Genomic DNA, 16,174 nt, shown 5'->3' on the forward strand with positions numbered 1-16,174 from the left:
TGTTACAAAGCAGAATTTTAATGGCTGTAGTTAAAGTCTTTTGTTTCAAGCAGAAACTCAGAGTAAACAGCGACAGACTGTGCACAAAAAGAGCCTTCAGACTGACACTCCTGACAGCAGCGATCCGCCCATGTTTAATTGGTGGCGGAGGTTTCCTGCAAACCACATGGCATTTCGCCCAGGCTTACCGCTAATTACCTTAAACACAGCGCCATTGTGTGATTTGTTTTATTGACTTACATGCATTGCCACTCATAATGACAGGTGTGTCACTTAACAGGTAGTTCTATGAATAAAAAGTCTTATAGGAGATTAGGAAGACTTGAAGCAGCAATTTGGAAATCAAACATTGGACTCCTTCCTCTGCTAGCATCGGGTAAACAAAAAGCCAACGTGGATCCCAAGGATATCCGAAAACTTGTTCTTCTAAAATACGTCCCGCTATGTCAGTAGTGTCCTATCTGGAAAAAAAAAATAGGCAGCATAGTTAGCAAAGACTAAAACGTTGTCTCTCCCTAACAACCTGTCCTATAGATGGCCGCAGGCAGGAAGCAGTGGCCGGGTGTGTGGACTATCTGTATGGAGTTTGCATGTTCTCCTGGTGTGTGTTTCCTCCAGGAACTCCGATTTCCACCTACACTCCAAAGAGTTGCTGGAAGAATAATTGGCTCTTGTCTGAATTTGCTCTATTGGCTGAATTGGTTCTATTGGCTCTTGTCTGAATTGGCTCTATTGTCTGGAATGGCTCTATTGGCTGACTTGGCTCTTGCCTGAATTGGCTCTATTGGCTGACTTGGCTCTTGTCTGAATTGGCTCTATTGGCTGACTTGGCTCTTGTCTGAATTGGCTGACTTGGCTGAACTGGCTCTTGGCTGAATGGGCTCTATTGGCTCTTGTCTGAATTGGCTCTTCTATGAATTGGCTTTAGTCTGAATTGGCTCTATTGGCTGACTTGGCTCTTGTCTGAATTAGCTCTATTGGCTGACTTGGCTCTTGTCTGAATTGGCTTTATTGGCTGAACTGGCTCTATTGGCTGAACTGGCTCTTGGCTGAATGGGCTCTATTGGCTGAATTGGCTCTTCTATGAATTGGCTCTATTGGCTCTAGTCTGAATTGGCTCTATTGGCTGACTTGGCTCTTGTCTGAATTGGCTTTATTGGCTGAACTGGCTCTATTGTCTGAACTGGCTCTTGGCTGAATGGGCTCTATTGGCTCTTGTCTGAATTGGCTCTTCTATGAATAGACTCTATTGGCTAACTTTGCTCTTGTCTGAATTGGCTCTATTGGCTGACTTGGCTCTTTTATGAATTGGCTTTATTGGCTGAACTGGCTCTATTGGCTGAACTGGCTCTTGGCTGAATTGGCTCTATTGGCTGAAATTGCTCTTTTGGCTGAAATGGCTCTATTGGCTGAAATGGCTCTATTGGCTGAAATGGCTCTATTGGCTGAAATGGCTCTATTGGCTGAAATGGCTCTATACTCTACAAGACTCTGGTCCGGCCACATCTGGAGTATGCTGTCCAGTTCTGGGCACCGGTCCTCAGGAAGGATGTGCTGGAACTGGAGAGAGTCATCAGCTATGAGGAAAGACTACAAGCACTGAACCTATTCTCTCTGGAGAAGAGACGATTGAGGGGGGATATGATATCAATGTACAAATACTGTACTGGCGACCCTAGCATAAGGAACAAACTATTCAGAGAAAGGAAATACAATAAGACACGTGGCCACTCACTAAAACTTGAGGAAAGGCGGTTTAACCTTAAAGTGCGTAAGGGGTTCTTCACTGTAAGAGCGGTAAGGATGTGGAATTCTCTTCCACAAGCAGTCGTATCAGCGGGGAGCATTGATAGTTTCAAAAAACTATTGGATGGACACCTTAAAGACCACAACATACAGGGGTATACAATGTACGGTTAAAAGCAAACACACACACACATCATAGGTTGAACTGGATGGACTTGTGTCTTTTTTCAACCTCACTAACTATGTAACTATGTAATTGGCTGAATTGGCTCTATTGGGTCTTGTCTGAATTGGCTCTATTGGCTGACTTGGCTCTTGTCTGAATTGGCTTTATTGGCTGAACTGGCTCTATTGGCTGAATTTGCTCTTCTATGAATTGGCTCTTCTATGAATTGGCTTTATTGGCTGAACTGGATCTTGGCTGAATTGGCTCTTCTATGAATTGGCTCTTGTCTGAATTGGCTCTATTGGCTGACTTGGCTCTTGTCTGAATTGGCTCTATTGGCTGACTTGGCTCTTGTCTGAATTGGCTCTATTGGCTCTTTTATGAATTGGCTCTATTGGCTGAAATGGCTCTATTGGCTCTTGTCTGAATTGGCTCTTCTATGAATTAGCTCTATTGGCTGAATTGGCTGAACTGGCTTTTGTCTGAATTGGCCCTAGTATGTGTATAAGAGATAGGAACTTTAGAATGCAAGCTCCTTAGGTGCAGGCTCTGATGTGAAAGTACAATATACAGTCATGGCCAAAAGTATTGGCACCCCTGCATTTCTGTCAGATATTCACCACTTCGCCCAGAAAATTGTTTCAAGTACAATGTTTAGGCATTTTCATGGTTATTTCTTTTGTTTGTATTGGTGTGACACCAAAAATGTGGAGAAAAAGCCAAATCTGACGCATTCCACGCAAAACTCCAAAAATGGACTTGACAAAATATTGGCACCTTCTCAAAATTGTAGGAAATAATTGCATTCTTAGTTTTTTATGCTCCCGTAATTTGTAATTCAACTCACCTCTGTATATTAACAGGTGCTGGTAATATAGAAATCACACCAGCAACCAGTTAAAATGGTGAAAAATTGTGTCTTTGTGTGTCACACGGAGCATGAAGAGAAAGAGCAGCAGAGATTTCTCTGAGGATTTGAGAACAAAAATGGTGGAAAAGCATGGACAATCTCAAGGTTACAAGTCCATCTCCAAAGATCTTTATGTTCCTGTGACCACTGTGCGTAAGTAACATTGCCAGTTTACAGCCCGTGGCACTGTAGATAATCTCCCTGGAGGTGGACCAAAGAGAAACATGAACAAAGATTGCAACAAAGGATTGTTCGAATGGTGGATAAAGATCCTTGATCAACTTCCAGACAAATTCAAGCTGACCTCCAGGCACAACTGCGTCCGCTCACACTATATGTCGCCATTTGAATGTTAAGGGACGCTATGGCAGGAGACCCAGGGGGACCACACTGCTGACACAAAAACATAAAGAAGCCAGATTGGAGTTTGCCAAAACTTACCTGAGGAAGCCAAAATCCTTTTGTAAGAATGTATTGTGGACAGACTAAACAAAGTTACAGAATTTTGGTAAAGCCCATCATTCTGCTGTTTTCAGAAAAAGAAAAGAGGCCTTTAACCACTTAAGCCCCGGAAGATTTTACCCCCTTCCTGACCAGGGCCTATTTTGCGATTCGGCACTGCGTGACTTTAACGGACAATTACGTTATAAAACGTTAGGCCAATTTGTTTTATGCTACCTATGTTTGGTAAAAAAAAAATCGCAAGAAGCGTATTTTGATTGGTTTGCGCAAAAGTTATTGCGTTTACTAACTAAGGGAAAGATTTTTGTCATTTTTGTTGTTTTTTCCTTTTTAACGAGCAATGGCGGCGATCTGCGTTTTTTTTTTTGCGGGACTGTGACATTGCGGCGGACAGATCGGACCCTTGACTGACATTTTTGACACTTTTGGGGTTACCAGTGACATTTCTACAGTAATCAGTGCTATACATATGCACTGTTACTGTAAAAATGACACTGGCAGTGAAGGAGTTAACTCTATTGGAGAGGGAGGGGTTAAGTGTGTCCCTAGGGGCATGTTTCTAACTGTGATTGGCTGTGGCTACTAGTGTAAGAACAGAGATCAACGGTCCTACATAGTAGAACCGTGTGATCTTCATTCTTACACAGGGAAGAATGACAGGCGGCTTTGTTTACATTAGCCGCCTGCCTTTCTTCCGGTGTAACGGACGATCGGGTCCGTCGGGCACACGCGCGGGGGGGGGACGTGACCGCGCGGGAGCGCACCTCCGGCGGCGCGCGCTAACTCCCTAGAGCCTATGTCGCTTTGCCTGTGAGGGGCCTGTCGGCAAGCGGTTAAAGAAAAGTATACAGTCCCAACAACCACACATGGTGGAGGTTCAATGATGTTTTGGGGTTGCTTTGCTGCTTCTGGCACTGGATGTCTGGACCGTGTGCATGGCATTATAAAATCTGAAGACTACCAAAGAATTCTTGGGGGGCATTGTAGGGCCCAGTGTCAGAAAGTTGGTTCTTCATCAGAGGTCATGGGTTTTCCAGCAGAATAATGACCCAAAGCACACGCCAAAAAGCACCAGAAATGGTTTAAGAAAAAGCCCTGGAGAGCACTGAGCAGAGTCCAGATCTAAATCCCATAGAGCACCTGTGGAGAGATCTCAAAACAGCAGTTGGGAAACGGAATCCTTCCAATCTGAGAGACCTGGAGCAGTTGTTGAAAGAAGAGTGCTCCACAATTCCAGTAGAGAGGGGTAAGAAACTCATTGATGGTTACAGGAAGCCATTGATTTATTTTTTTCCAAGGGGTGTGCTACTAAATATTAAATTGAAGATTTCAATCATTTTTTCCAGCTCATTTTTGTAGTTTTTGGTGAAATGCGTCAAATTTGGCTTTTTGTTTCTCCACTTTTTTTGTGTCATACCAATATAAACAAAAGAAATAAACATGAGAAGGCCTAAATATTTGAAATGGCAAATATTTTCTTGGTGAAGTGGTTTGCTACCTGACAGGGGTGCCAATATTTTTGGCCATGACTGTACATGGAATGCTGTGTAAATTGTCGTCGCTATATAAATACATCTAATAGTTACACAGTTATTCTGGTTAAAAAAAAGTCCATCCTCCCCCGTAGGGTGTCCCGGATACCTCCCTCTGTCAGCTAGCCTTTATCTTCATATTTTTAGAATTACTTTTCCGGTCCTAGAGATTCGCTCCTCTTAGGTCTTTCTCTCTCCGTCTTTGTTCTCTTTTCTTTTCTTCCTTTTTCTGACCACCTATTGTCTTTCCATTTTTTTTTTTGGGTTATTTTTCTTCTCTTTGTTTTTTTATCACACCACCTCATTTTTCTTACTGATATTTACATGTGGGAATCCCGCGCAATGGAAAATATAGATTGGAGTTGCTGCCTACCCATTTTTCTTACTACTATAGGTCTTTATATTACTTTTCTTACCTAATAACCTATATGTGAATGATCTGCCATCACCAGTCACTTTTTGATGCCCTTTTTCTGTATTGCTTTTTTTTTTTGCTCCTAATGGTGTAACTTCCTAGCTATGATTGCACTTTATGTTTATGGCCCTTCTATACCATGATGTGGCCTTGTTTTTAGATTGTTACGTTGTAAAACAATAAAGATACGCTATATTGTCAATAATATTGGGACGCCTGCCTTTACACGCACATGAACTTAAATGGCATCCCAGTCTTAGTCTGCAGGGTTCAATATTGAGTTGGCCCACCATTGCAGCTATAACAGCTTCAACTCTTCTGGGAAGGTTGTCCACCCCCCCACACCATAAACCCCCCTCCAGCAAATGATTTGAACCAGTGCACAAAGCAAGGGGGGCACCCGAGTCACAGCTCCCTGTGTCCATTCAGACAAGTAGTCACAACTCCGCCTTGCCCCGCCCCCTCTTTCTACTAATTGGCTGACTGACTTTGATTGACAACAATCGACCTAATTGCACCACGCTGCTGTCTTAGCCAATGAAGAGGGGAGTCCCGGACAGCTTAGACAGTTGGTGCAACTGCAACATCACTGGATAAAGATGTTTTTTTGAGTTTGACAAGGGAGCACTACTGTGCATGCTCTAAAATGCGTTAACGACCCTTACGCCACCATGCTCGGTGCGGTCCACTAGCGAGGCACGTGTTCCACAGCAGCCTCGTATTGATCCACCGTTCCTGATTGGGCTCCCCTACTGCCGTCATCTCCCTGCTGCTGGACAGTCGGAAGACGGGAGGAGTCGCAGGATCAGGAAGAGCCCCCGTGCTGTGAGGACACAGACCCGGGCGCGCCACGGAAGGCGGCGGGAGGGGGAAGATGTCCCCTCCCGCTCCTTGTAATGACACCCGGGCGAGACGCGGAAGGCGGCGGGAGGGGGGAGACGTCCACTCCCGCTTCTTGTAATGACAGCCAAGCGGCTTCTCAGCCGCATCGGTTGTCGTTACAAGACAACCGACCGTCGGCTATGGACGCCGGTACCGGGGTGATGCCTCTAGCTGCAGTAGAGTACAAGCACTTTCCCGAAATATCGGCAATATTGGTAACCTCAGGGGCCGATTCCGATATATTGGGGAAAGTGCATATCGGCCCCCAATATATCGGCTTTGCCGATAATCGGTCGACCCCTAATATATATATATATATATACATACGTGATTCTGTACAGAAGAACTGTCCTGTAAGCAGTATATCTTCTATGCGGAGTCTGGAACTGGTTTTAAAAATAAACTTTATTACACCATGAGAGGATCTCTTCCATTTCTCTTTGTGGACTTTCCATGTGGTTAATGAATGATACATGTGAGAGGTGAAGGGCCTTGGAGTAAACGGGGTGCTATCTGGTGCCTTACTATTGAAAATACTCAGGTGCATTGTGATTTGAGGAGTCAATTAAATCGGGTGAGTGGGGCGAGAGATTTTGGGCTCGCTGATGTGGAATTGATCAATAATGTGGCACTTATTTTAAAAGGAGTAGCACAGAGCAAGTGCACAGCGGACAGTTCACAGCGGGACCTTTATGTGTTTTGAACTCATATACAGATTTAATTAATTTTGGTTGATTTTTCTTTAATTTATTTCAGCGCTGTTTGCTCTAAATAGGGGTTATTATTTGTATTAAAAAAAAAACTCTCAACGAGTCCTTCACAAAACAGTCCTGACGCCAGAGGACAGGATTCCTCCTTGATCCGCTCAGAGACATATTAATTCCTGGATTAATCCCCTGCTGGTCAATCTGTCTATTCATAGCCCGCGACATCACTGCAAGCGGGAATGGCATCCATATTTAAATCATCGGCCGTCGCTGGCAGACAACAGACACAAACACTACATGCACAGGCCGGGGGGGGGTTCAGTCTATTTTAAGGACGTAAACATTTCTGGAGTCCACAATCCGTATCAGGAAGAAATAACATTGGTGACGGTTATAAAGGAGCGTCACTTGCTGCTACTGGCTCCATATATCTCAAACAGCCCTACAATATGGAGGAATTTTGAAAGAATTCGGAAAACTGTGTAGCATTTTAAAGTCGTCGGTGGTGGGGGGTAGACACAGGACTTCCCCCAACTCCAAAGGATTTTAAATGACAGCTAACGCAGCTTACACCTGCCATGAACAACCTGGTCCATGAGCGGGACAGCCCCCGCCTCGCCTGTAAGAGGTGCAGTTTCCAGGCTAAGTTCATTATGTTTAGTCCACATGAAAAGGGCTTTTTGATGGAAATAATTGAAAAGATGCAGCAAGCAGAGGTTAATGCATCCCAGAAGGATGGTTTCAAAGCTTGCCTGCCCCCTCCCGCCATATGCACAATCCTATTGGCCAGTGAGGCAGTCTATCACAATGAGGGAGCCAACAGGAATGTGTGGGAGGTAGGAGGCTCCATTCACACCTAGGTGATATAAATCACGGGCGGAATCGCCGCGTTTCTAAATCGTGGCACGTGTTTGCGATGCCATTACTTCACCTTAATAGCACCCCAATCGTGGTGCGAAATTGCTGCGGTAAAAGCTTGCCCGCTCCCTCCTACCTCCCACACGTTCCTATTGGCTCCGTCATTATGATGGACAGCCTCACTGGCCAATACAATTGTGTGGGAGGAGGGAGGGAGAAGGCAAGCTTTTACCCTCCATTAACACCTAGACGATTAGAATTTGAATTCAAATTCCAAATCGTTGCACGCGTTTGCAATGCTATTACTTCCTAATGGTACCCCAATCGGGGCAAATCGCAACGTGTGACGCTGTCCCTCAAAATAAGCTTCTGCTCCTTTTTGAGCAACAAGCTTCGCGCGTTGCCATTTTCCCACGATTGCAGCGTGATTTATCGCCTGGCAAAATCACCAACGCGATTGGGGTGCCATTAAGAAGTAATGGCAAGGCAAACGCATCCTGTGTTTTGGCGTGATTTGGAATCGCAGCGATGTCACCCGCGATTCAAATCGCCTAGGTGCGAATGGAGCCTTAATGTCAGAGCTTTGCTGATTAGCCCGGTGGTTTGATGTAGCGGATGAACTGTAGCGGGTACAGGTAGCCTGTTTGTATTTGATAGCAGGGTCACTTTAAGAAATAAAGGTGCAGAACTTTGGCACGGGATTACAGTACAATGCTCAGGACACTTGTTGGGTCAGGTAAACATGAAAATAAAGATTTATTTTGGTGGCATATGAACATGATTGCATTTTTTATTATATAAACGAAGAAATACTGAAAATTTTGAAAAAAAAATACACATATATATATATATATTTTTTTTTTTACTCTTCTATATATATATATATATATATATATATATATATATATATATATATTTATATATATATATATATATAAATAAAAAATACAAATGTATTTATAAATTTAGGCTAAAATGTATTCTGCTTCATATTTTTGTTAAATAAAAAATCCCAATAAGTGTATAATAATTGGTCTGCATGAAAGTTAGCGTCTGCAGACTATGGTATATATAGTGAATTTTATATATATATACACATATATATATACATATATATATATATATATATATACTGTATGTATGTATATATATATATATATATATATATACTGTATGTATGTATATATATATATATACTGTATGTATGTATATATATATATATATATATATATATATACTGTATGTATGTATGTATATATATATATATATATATATATATACTGTATGTACGTATATATATATATATATATATATATACTGTATGTATGTATGTAAATATGTATGTATGTATGTATATATATATATATAGCGGCGCAGTGGTATAGTGGTCAGCACTTTCACCTAGCAGCAAGAGGGTCACTGATTCGAATCCCAACCACGACACTACCTGTCTGGAGTTTCCATGTTCTCCCTGTGCCTGCGTGGGTTTCCTCCGGGTACTCCGGTTTCCTCCCACACTCCAAAGACATGCTGGTAGGTTAATTGGATCCTGTATAAATTGGCCTTACTATGTATGTATGAATGTGAGTTAGGGACCTTAGATTGTAAGCTCCTTGAGGGCAGGGACTGATGTGAATGTACAATGTATATGTAAAGCGCTGCGAAAATTGACAGCGCTATATAAGAACCTGAAATAAATAAATATACATACTAGTAATGGTGGTGATCAGCGACTTATAGTGGGACTGTAATAGTGCGGCGAGCAATCTGACACTTTGTGGGAACTGAGTAACTGCCACTGACATCACCAGTGATGTCAATACAATGACCAGTGATACAATGTTCAGTGATAAAACTATACACTGTCACTGTACTGACACTGGCTGGGAAGGGGTTAACATCTACGGGGCGATCAAGGGGATTAATTGTGCCTAGCAAGTGTTAATGTGTTTACTGTGTGCTGCTTTGTACTACAGATCGATTTATTTATTTTCCCTGAAATAAAGTGACCTCTCCCTCTGTATCCACTTGACCTTAGGAAGATTTACCCCCACCCCCTTTCATGACCAGGCCATTTTTTGTGATACGGCACTGCATTATTTTAACTAACAATCGCGCAGACATGCGACTCTGTACCCAAATAAAATTTATATCCTTTTTTCCCCACAAATAGAGATTTTTTTTGGTGGTATTTGATCATCGTGGCATTTTTTATTTTTTGTGCTATAAACAAAAGACTGACAATTTTGAAAGACTGACAATCCGCTCCCAGCAAGAATAGATCTCCCAATAGCAACAATAAATCCACCCCAGCAACAATAGACCCTCCCCCTCCCCAGAAACAATAGATCTCCAAGCAGCCAGCATCAGTAGACTCTTCTCTCAACAGTAGATCCCCTCTCAACTGACCCCCTAGCAACATAACCCCCCATTATCAACAATAGACCCTGTCCCAAGAGACAATAGACCCCTTCCCCAGAATCAATAGATCTCCCAACAGCCAGCATCAGTAGACCCCTCTATTAACAGTAGACCCCCCTCAACTGAGCCCCTAGCAATATACACGCGCCCCCCATCAACAATAGATCCCAACCATCAACAATAAATCCCCCACCATCAACAATAGCACCCCTCCCCAGAAACAATAGATCTCCTAGCATCAGCAGACGCCAACAATAGATCCCCAGGAAACAATAGATCCCCATATCAACAACAGGGGCCTCAGCAACAACAGGGGCCTCAGCAACAACAGGGGCCTCAGCAACAACAGGGGCCTCAGCAACAACAGGGGCCTCAGCAACAACAGGGGCCTCAGCCCAACAACAGGGGCCTCAGCCCAACAACAGGGGCCTCAGCAACAACAGGGGCCTCAGCCCAACAACAGGGGCCTCAGCAACAACAGGGGCCTCAGCCCAACAACAGGGGCCTCAGCAACAACAGAGGCCTCAGCAACAACAGAGGCCCCAGCAACAACAGAGGCCCCAGCAACAACAGAGGCCCCAGCAACAACAGAGGCCCCAGCAACAACAGAGGCCCCAGCAACAACAGAGGCCCCAGCAACAACAGAGGCCCCAGCAACAACAGACCCCTCAGCAACAACAGAGGCCCCAGCAACAATAGAGGCCCCAGCAACAACAGAGGCCCCAGCAACAACAGAGGCCTCAGCAACAACAGAGGCCCCAGCAACAACAGAGGCCCCAGCAACAACAGAGGCCCCAGCAACAACAGAGGCCCCAGCAACAACAGAGGCCCCAGCAACAACAGAGGCCCCAGCAACAATAGAGGCCCCAGTAACAATAGAGGCCCCAGCAACAATAGAGGCCCCAGCAACAACAGGGGCCTCAGCAACAACAGAGGCCCCAGCAACAACAGGGGCCTCAGCAACAACAGGGGCCTCAGCAACAACAGAGGCCCCAGCAACAACAGACCCCTCAGCAACAACAGACCCCTCAGCAACAACAGAGGCCCCAGCAACAACAGAGGCCCCAGCAACAACAGGGGCCTCAGCAACAACAGGGGCCTCAGCAACAACAGAGGCCTCAGCAACAACAGAGGCCCCAGCAACAACAGGGGCCTCAGCAACAACAGAGGCCGCAGCAACAACAGACCCCTCAGAAAAAATAGATCCCTTTCACCCCATTACATAAATTCAGTGCTGGAGCTGCCAAAACTGCATCCCCCGCGTTCCTGCTGGAAAAAAAAAGCCCTGTATACACACGTATATACTGTATATACACACACCCATACATATACACAAACATTTGTCTTTGCATTTCTATTGTAAACTGAATGGGTTGGTTCACTAAAGGAGGATTCACATATACTTTAGGTTTTGATAAATATAAAACAAAACAAAAGGATTTGCAGCCATTGACTTACTGGATGCAAAAGATCTTTAAATGCCATTGACAGATATGTCACAGTGACCACACCTGTGCAAACAATGTCATAAATGAGACTTCTGTATGCGGAATGTATGACACCAATTTATGTAACAGCAGCGGGCTGGCATTGTTCTTTTATGAGAAAGCTGGACAGGAAGTTAGCCATATACTGGAAAATACAACCCCCCCTCCCCCCCCCTAATATACCTCTTTCAAGTTCCTGAAATATTTTCATATCTATATATAAATTCCAGTAACACTGTCCACCAGAAGAACACTGAGATATCTATTTCTATATTCAGCAGATAAAAAATGTTTTTTTTTTTACTTACCGTAAAATCCTTATCTCTGATGTTCATTGATGGACACAGCTCCTGGTATTCATGACTATTGGGTTATACTGCCCCCTACAGGAGGAGGACACTAGGCAGAAAATAATTCTGGCTACACCCGTGGGCAGTCCCAGGTGGTATACTCCCCCTCTCTGCTATAGCCACTCTGTTTTGTTACAAGCAGTGTCAGGAGAATAATAACTCCACAGAGGGGTGGGAGCTGTGTCCATCAATGAACATCAGAGAAATGGATTTTACCGTAAGTCAAAAACCCCTCAAAAGCTAAGTCCAAAATTTTCTCTTTTATTCATTAGTTTTAGGTCCAGGCGACTTAGGAAGCAGGCGAACTTCTATCCCACAGTTTGCAGGTCTCTCCATAGGACTTACCCTTTTCACCTTACGGGGTTCCCGCTGAGCTACATTTATATTAGTGATCGACCGATATCGTTTTTTAACCACTTAAGCCCCGGAAGATTTTACCCCCTTCCTGACCAGGGCTTTTTTTTTTGATTCGGCACTGCGTGACTTTAACGGACAATTGCGCGGTCGTGCGACGCTGTACCTAAACAAATTTGGCGTCCTTTTTTTCCCACAAACAGAGCTTTCTTTTTGGTGGTATTTGATCACCTGTGCGATTTTTACTTTTTGCGCTATAAACAAAAAAAGAGAGTCAATTTTGCAAATATAACAATATTTTACACATTTTTTTATATGAAATTGCCAAAAAAAATGTAAAAATCAAAATTTTTTAACATTTTTGGCCAATTTGTTTTATGCTACATATGTTTGGGGAAAAAAAAAAATCGCAAAAAGCGTATTTTGATTGGTTTGCGCAAAAGTTATTGCGTTTACTAACTAAGGGAAAGATTTTTGTCATTTTTGTTGTTATTTTTAAACGAGTAATGGCGGCGATCTGCGATTTTTTTTGCGGGACTGCGACATTGCGGCGGACAGATCGGACCCTTGACTGACATTTTTGACACTTTTGGGGTTACCAGTGACATTACTACAGTAATCAGTGCTATATATATGCACTGTTACTGCAAAATGACACTGGCAAGGAAGGGGTTAACTTTATTGGGGAAGAAGGGGTTAAGTGTGTGCCTAGGGGCGTGCTTCTAACTGTGATTGGACATGGCTACTGGTGTAGGAACAGTGATCATCCTACATAGTAGAACCGTATGATCACTATTCCTACACAGGGGAGAATGACAGGCGGCTTGTTTACATCAGCCGCCTGCCTTTCTCCCTTCACGGCGGACGATCGCGAGTGACCGGCGGACATCGGGTCCGCCGGTCACACGCATGGACTTGCTAGGGAACGAGCCTGGGCGGGAGCGCGCCTACGCGGGCGCGCGCTCGCCCGCTATTGGCTCACAAGCAAGTGGCAGGCTAGTGACGTATATATACGTCACTTTGCCGGGGCTGACCACCGCCGTATATAGTCGTGCGGCGGTCGGCAACCGGTTAATTTTGGTCATCGGATATCGGTATCGGCCGATATTTTCGAACATATAAATTGTATTTTTTTTTTTTACAGGTACTTCTTGTGGAGGGATCTGGGGGTCTAAAAGACCCCAAACCCCTCCTCGGCGCTGAAAAGCATTCAAAACGCCAAGTTTGGCTGTTTTGAATGCTGTTAGTTTTTTTAGTTCGGTGCCGAGTACCCGGAAGTGATGTCATGACATCACTTCCAGGTTTTTTTACATGGAGACCCGATCAGAGCCGAATGCGGCTTTGATCGGGTCTTCTCTTTGGCGGCCGTGCAGGTAGGACGGGAGACCCAGGCGAGCCTTGGAATCGCCTGTAAAACTTGGCAGGCTGGTTGTACCCAAGTTGGTCGATTGATCAACTCGGGTACATTCAGCCTGCCCATACATGTTTCGATTGTCGGCCAGTTCCTGCCAAACCAGCCAAAATTCAAACCGATCCACTCGGGTACATTCAGCCTGCCTATACATGTTTCGGTTGTCGGCCAGTTCCTGCCAAACCAGCCAAAATTCAAACCGATCCACTCGGGTACATTCAGCCTGCCTATACATGTTTCGGTTGTCGGCCAGTTCCTGCCAAACCAGCCAAAATTCAAACCGATCCACTCGGGTACATTCAGCCTGCCTATACATGTTTCGGTTGTCGGCCAGTTCCTGCCAAACCAGCCAAAATTCAAAGCGATCCACTCGGGTACATTCAGCCTGCCTATACATGGTTTGAATGTAGGCCAGTTCCTGCAGAACCCGCCAAGATTTAAATCATCTAAGGCTGGCCTAACCCTTTAGCAACACAGCCTGGTCAGCTCCCCACCTCCAGCCTGTGATTGAACAATGAAGTAGCAGCAGCAGGAGACTGACAAGCCCATCCCTCCACTCACAGTGCCGGCTTCTCCTATCCAAATTCATCCTTCCTTGTGTACTGCAGAAGACCTGATGGGTCCCAAGTTTTGATCCACCATTTCCCAGTCTGAGCTACATCATCTTGTCAAAAGTATTGGGACGCCTGCCTTTACACGCACATGAACTTAATGGCATCCCAGTCTTAGTCCGTAGGGTTCAATATTGAGTCGGCCCACCCTTTGCAGCTATAACAGCTTCAACTCTTCTGGGAAGGCTGTCCACAAGGTTTAGGAGTGTGTCTATGGGAATGTTTGATCATTCTTCCAGAAGCGCATTTGTGAGGTCAGGCACTGATGTTGGACCAGAAGGCCTGGCTCGCAGTCTCCACTCCAATTCATCCCAAAGGTGTTCTATAGGGTTGAGGTCAGGACTCTGTGCAGGCCAGTGAAGTTCCTCCACCCCAAACTCGCTCATCTATGTCTTTATAGACTTGCTTTGTGCACTGGTCTACATCATTTGGTGGAGGGGGGATTATGGTGTGGGGTTGTTTTTCAGGGGTTGGGCTTGGCCCCATAGTTCCAGTAAAGGGAACTCTTAAGGCGGCAGTGCGCAAACAAGGTCCATAAAGCAATAAAAGTGAACAAAAAATAAAATTTAAAGGGACAGTGTAAAAAAAATAAAAAAATAAAGAGAACTCGCGTGCCAAAGTGAATGCATACGCAAGTCGCTCCCACAAATGTAATCAGTGTTCAAACCACATGTGAGGTATCCTTGTGATATATATATATATATATATATATATCCCAAGTACCGTAGTTTGTCGCCATTCCACGATTGTGCGCAATTTTAAAGCATGACATGTTAGGTATCTATTTACTCGGCGTAACATCATCTTTCACATTATGCAAAAAAATTGGGATATTTTTACGGTTTTGTTTTAAATTAATTGAAGTGGTTCCCCCCCCCCCCCCCCCCCAAAACAATTGCATTTGAAAGACCGCTGCGCGAATACAATGTGACATAAAATATTGTAACAACCGCCATTTTATTCTCTAGGGCCTCCGATAAAAAAAAAAAAAACTACATATATATTATATATATACATATATGTTTGGAGGTTCTAAGTCATTTTCTAGCAAAAAAAAAAAAAAACTGATTTTAACTTGTAAGCAACAAATGTCAGAAATAGGCCGGGTCTTCAAGTGGCTAAAGTGGAAGTGAACTCTCATCTCTGACACTTTTACCTATAGATAACCCTATGATAAGGCTTACCTATAGGCAGGGCTTTTTTTCTCAGAGAATAGGTGCAGGAACTCCCCCTTCTAAGTTACTTTGTGTCTCCGCCCCCTACTCACCTCTGAGCACTGACCCTTGGTTTCACCCCCTACCCAGCTTCCAATAAAGCCCCTTTTAGAGAATATAGAGCCACGTATAATTTTGTATTGGAATGTATAGAATTAGGTTATGATAACAAGAAAAGCAAAAAACTAGATCCCCCCCAGCAGCAGCAAAAGATCCCCCAGCAGCCAGCATAAATAGACTCTCTAGCAGCCAGGAACAGTGAACCCCTCCCTAAACAGTAGATCCCTTCTAGCAATAATTAACCCTCAGTATCAAAAGATCATCAACCAGCAACAATAGATTGCCATGCAAAAATAGATCCCCCCCCCCAGCAACAATAGATCTCCCAGCAGCCAGCATCAGAGTAAACCCTCCAGCACTCATTGGAGGTGCCGGAACTGCGTTCCAGCTGAAAAAAAGCCCTGCCTATGGGTACTGTAAATATCTCCTAAGGGCTCTTTCACACGGGCGATCAGTTTTTTGCCTCCGCTCCGGTCCTTTTTTTTTTCACGGAGCGGATGACACTTGTGTCATCCACTCCATATGTCCGCATATCATCCCATCCGTTTGCGGATGATATACGGACATAATGTAAGTCTATGGGCATTG

At 44.2% G+C, this 16,174-nt stretch overlaps 1 protein-coding gene across 1 annotated transcript in view; it reads right to left on the reverse strand.

Moving 5' to 3' along the window:
• Window positions 1–382: 382 nt before the first annotated feature.
• The window catches only part of PGS1 (phosphatidylglycerophosphate synthase 1), a 168,584-nt gene continuing 152,792 nt past the window's right edge, over window positions 383–16,174 (reverse strand). The window contains exon 10 of the mRNA XM_082271494.1: window positions 383–461. The gene's annotated coding sequence lies outside the window, so the exon portion shown is untranslated. The remainder of the gene's footprint in view (window positions 462–16,174) is intronic.

Source organism: Pelophylax lessonae, assembly GCF_965119305.1.
Source record: "Pelophylax lessonae genome assembly, chromosome: 11".
Classification (NCBI taxonomy): Eukaryota; Metazoa; Chordata; class Amphibia; order Anura; family Ranidae; genus Pelophylax; species Pelophylax lessonae.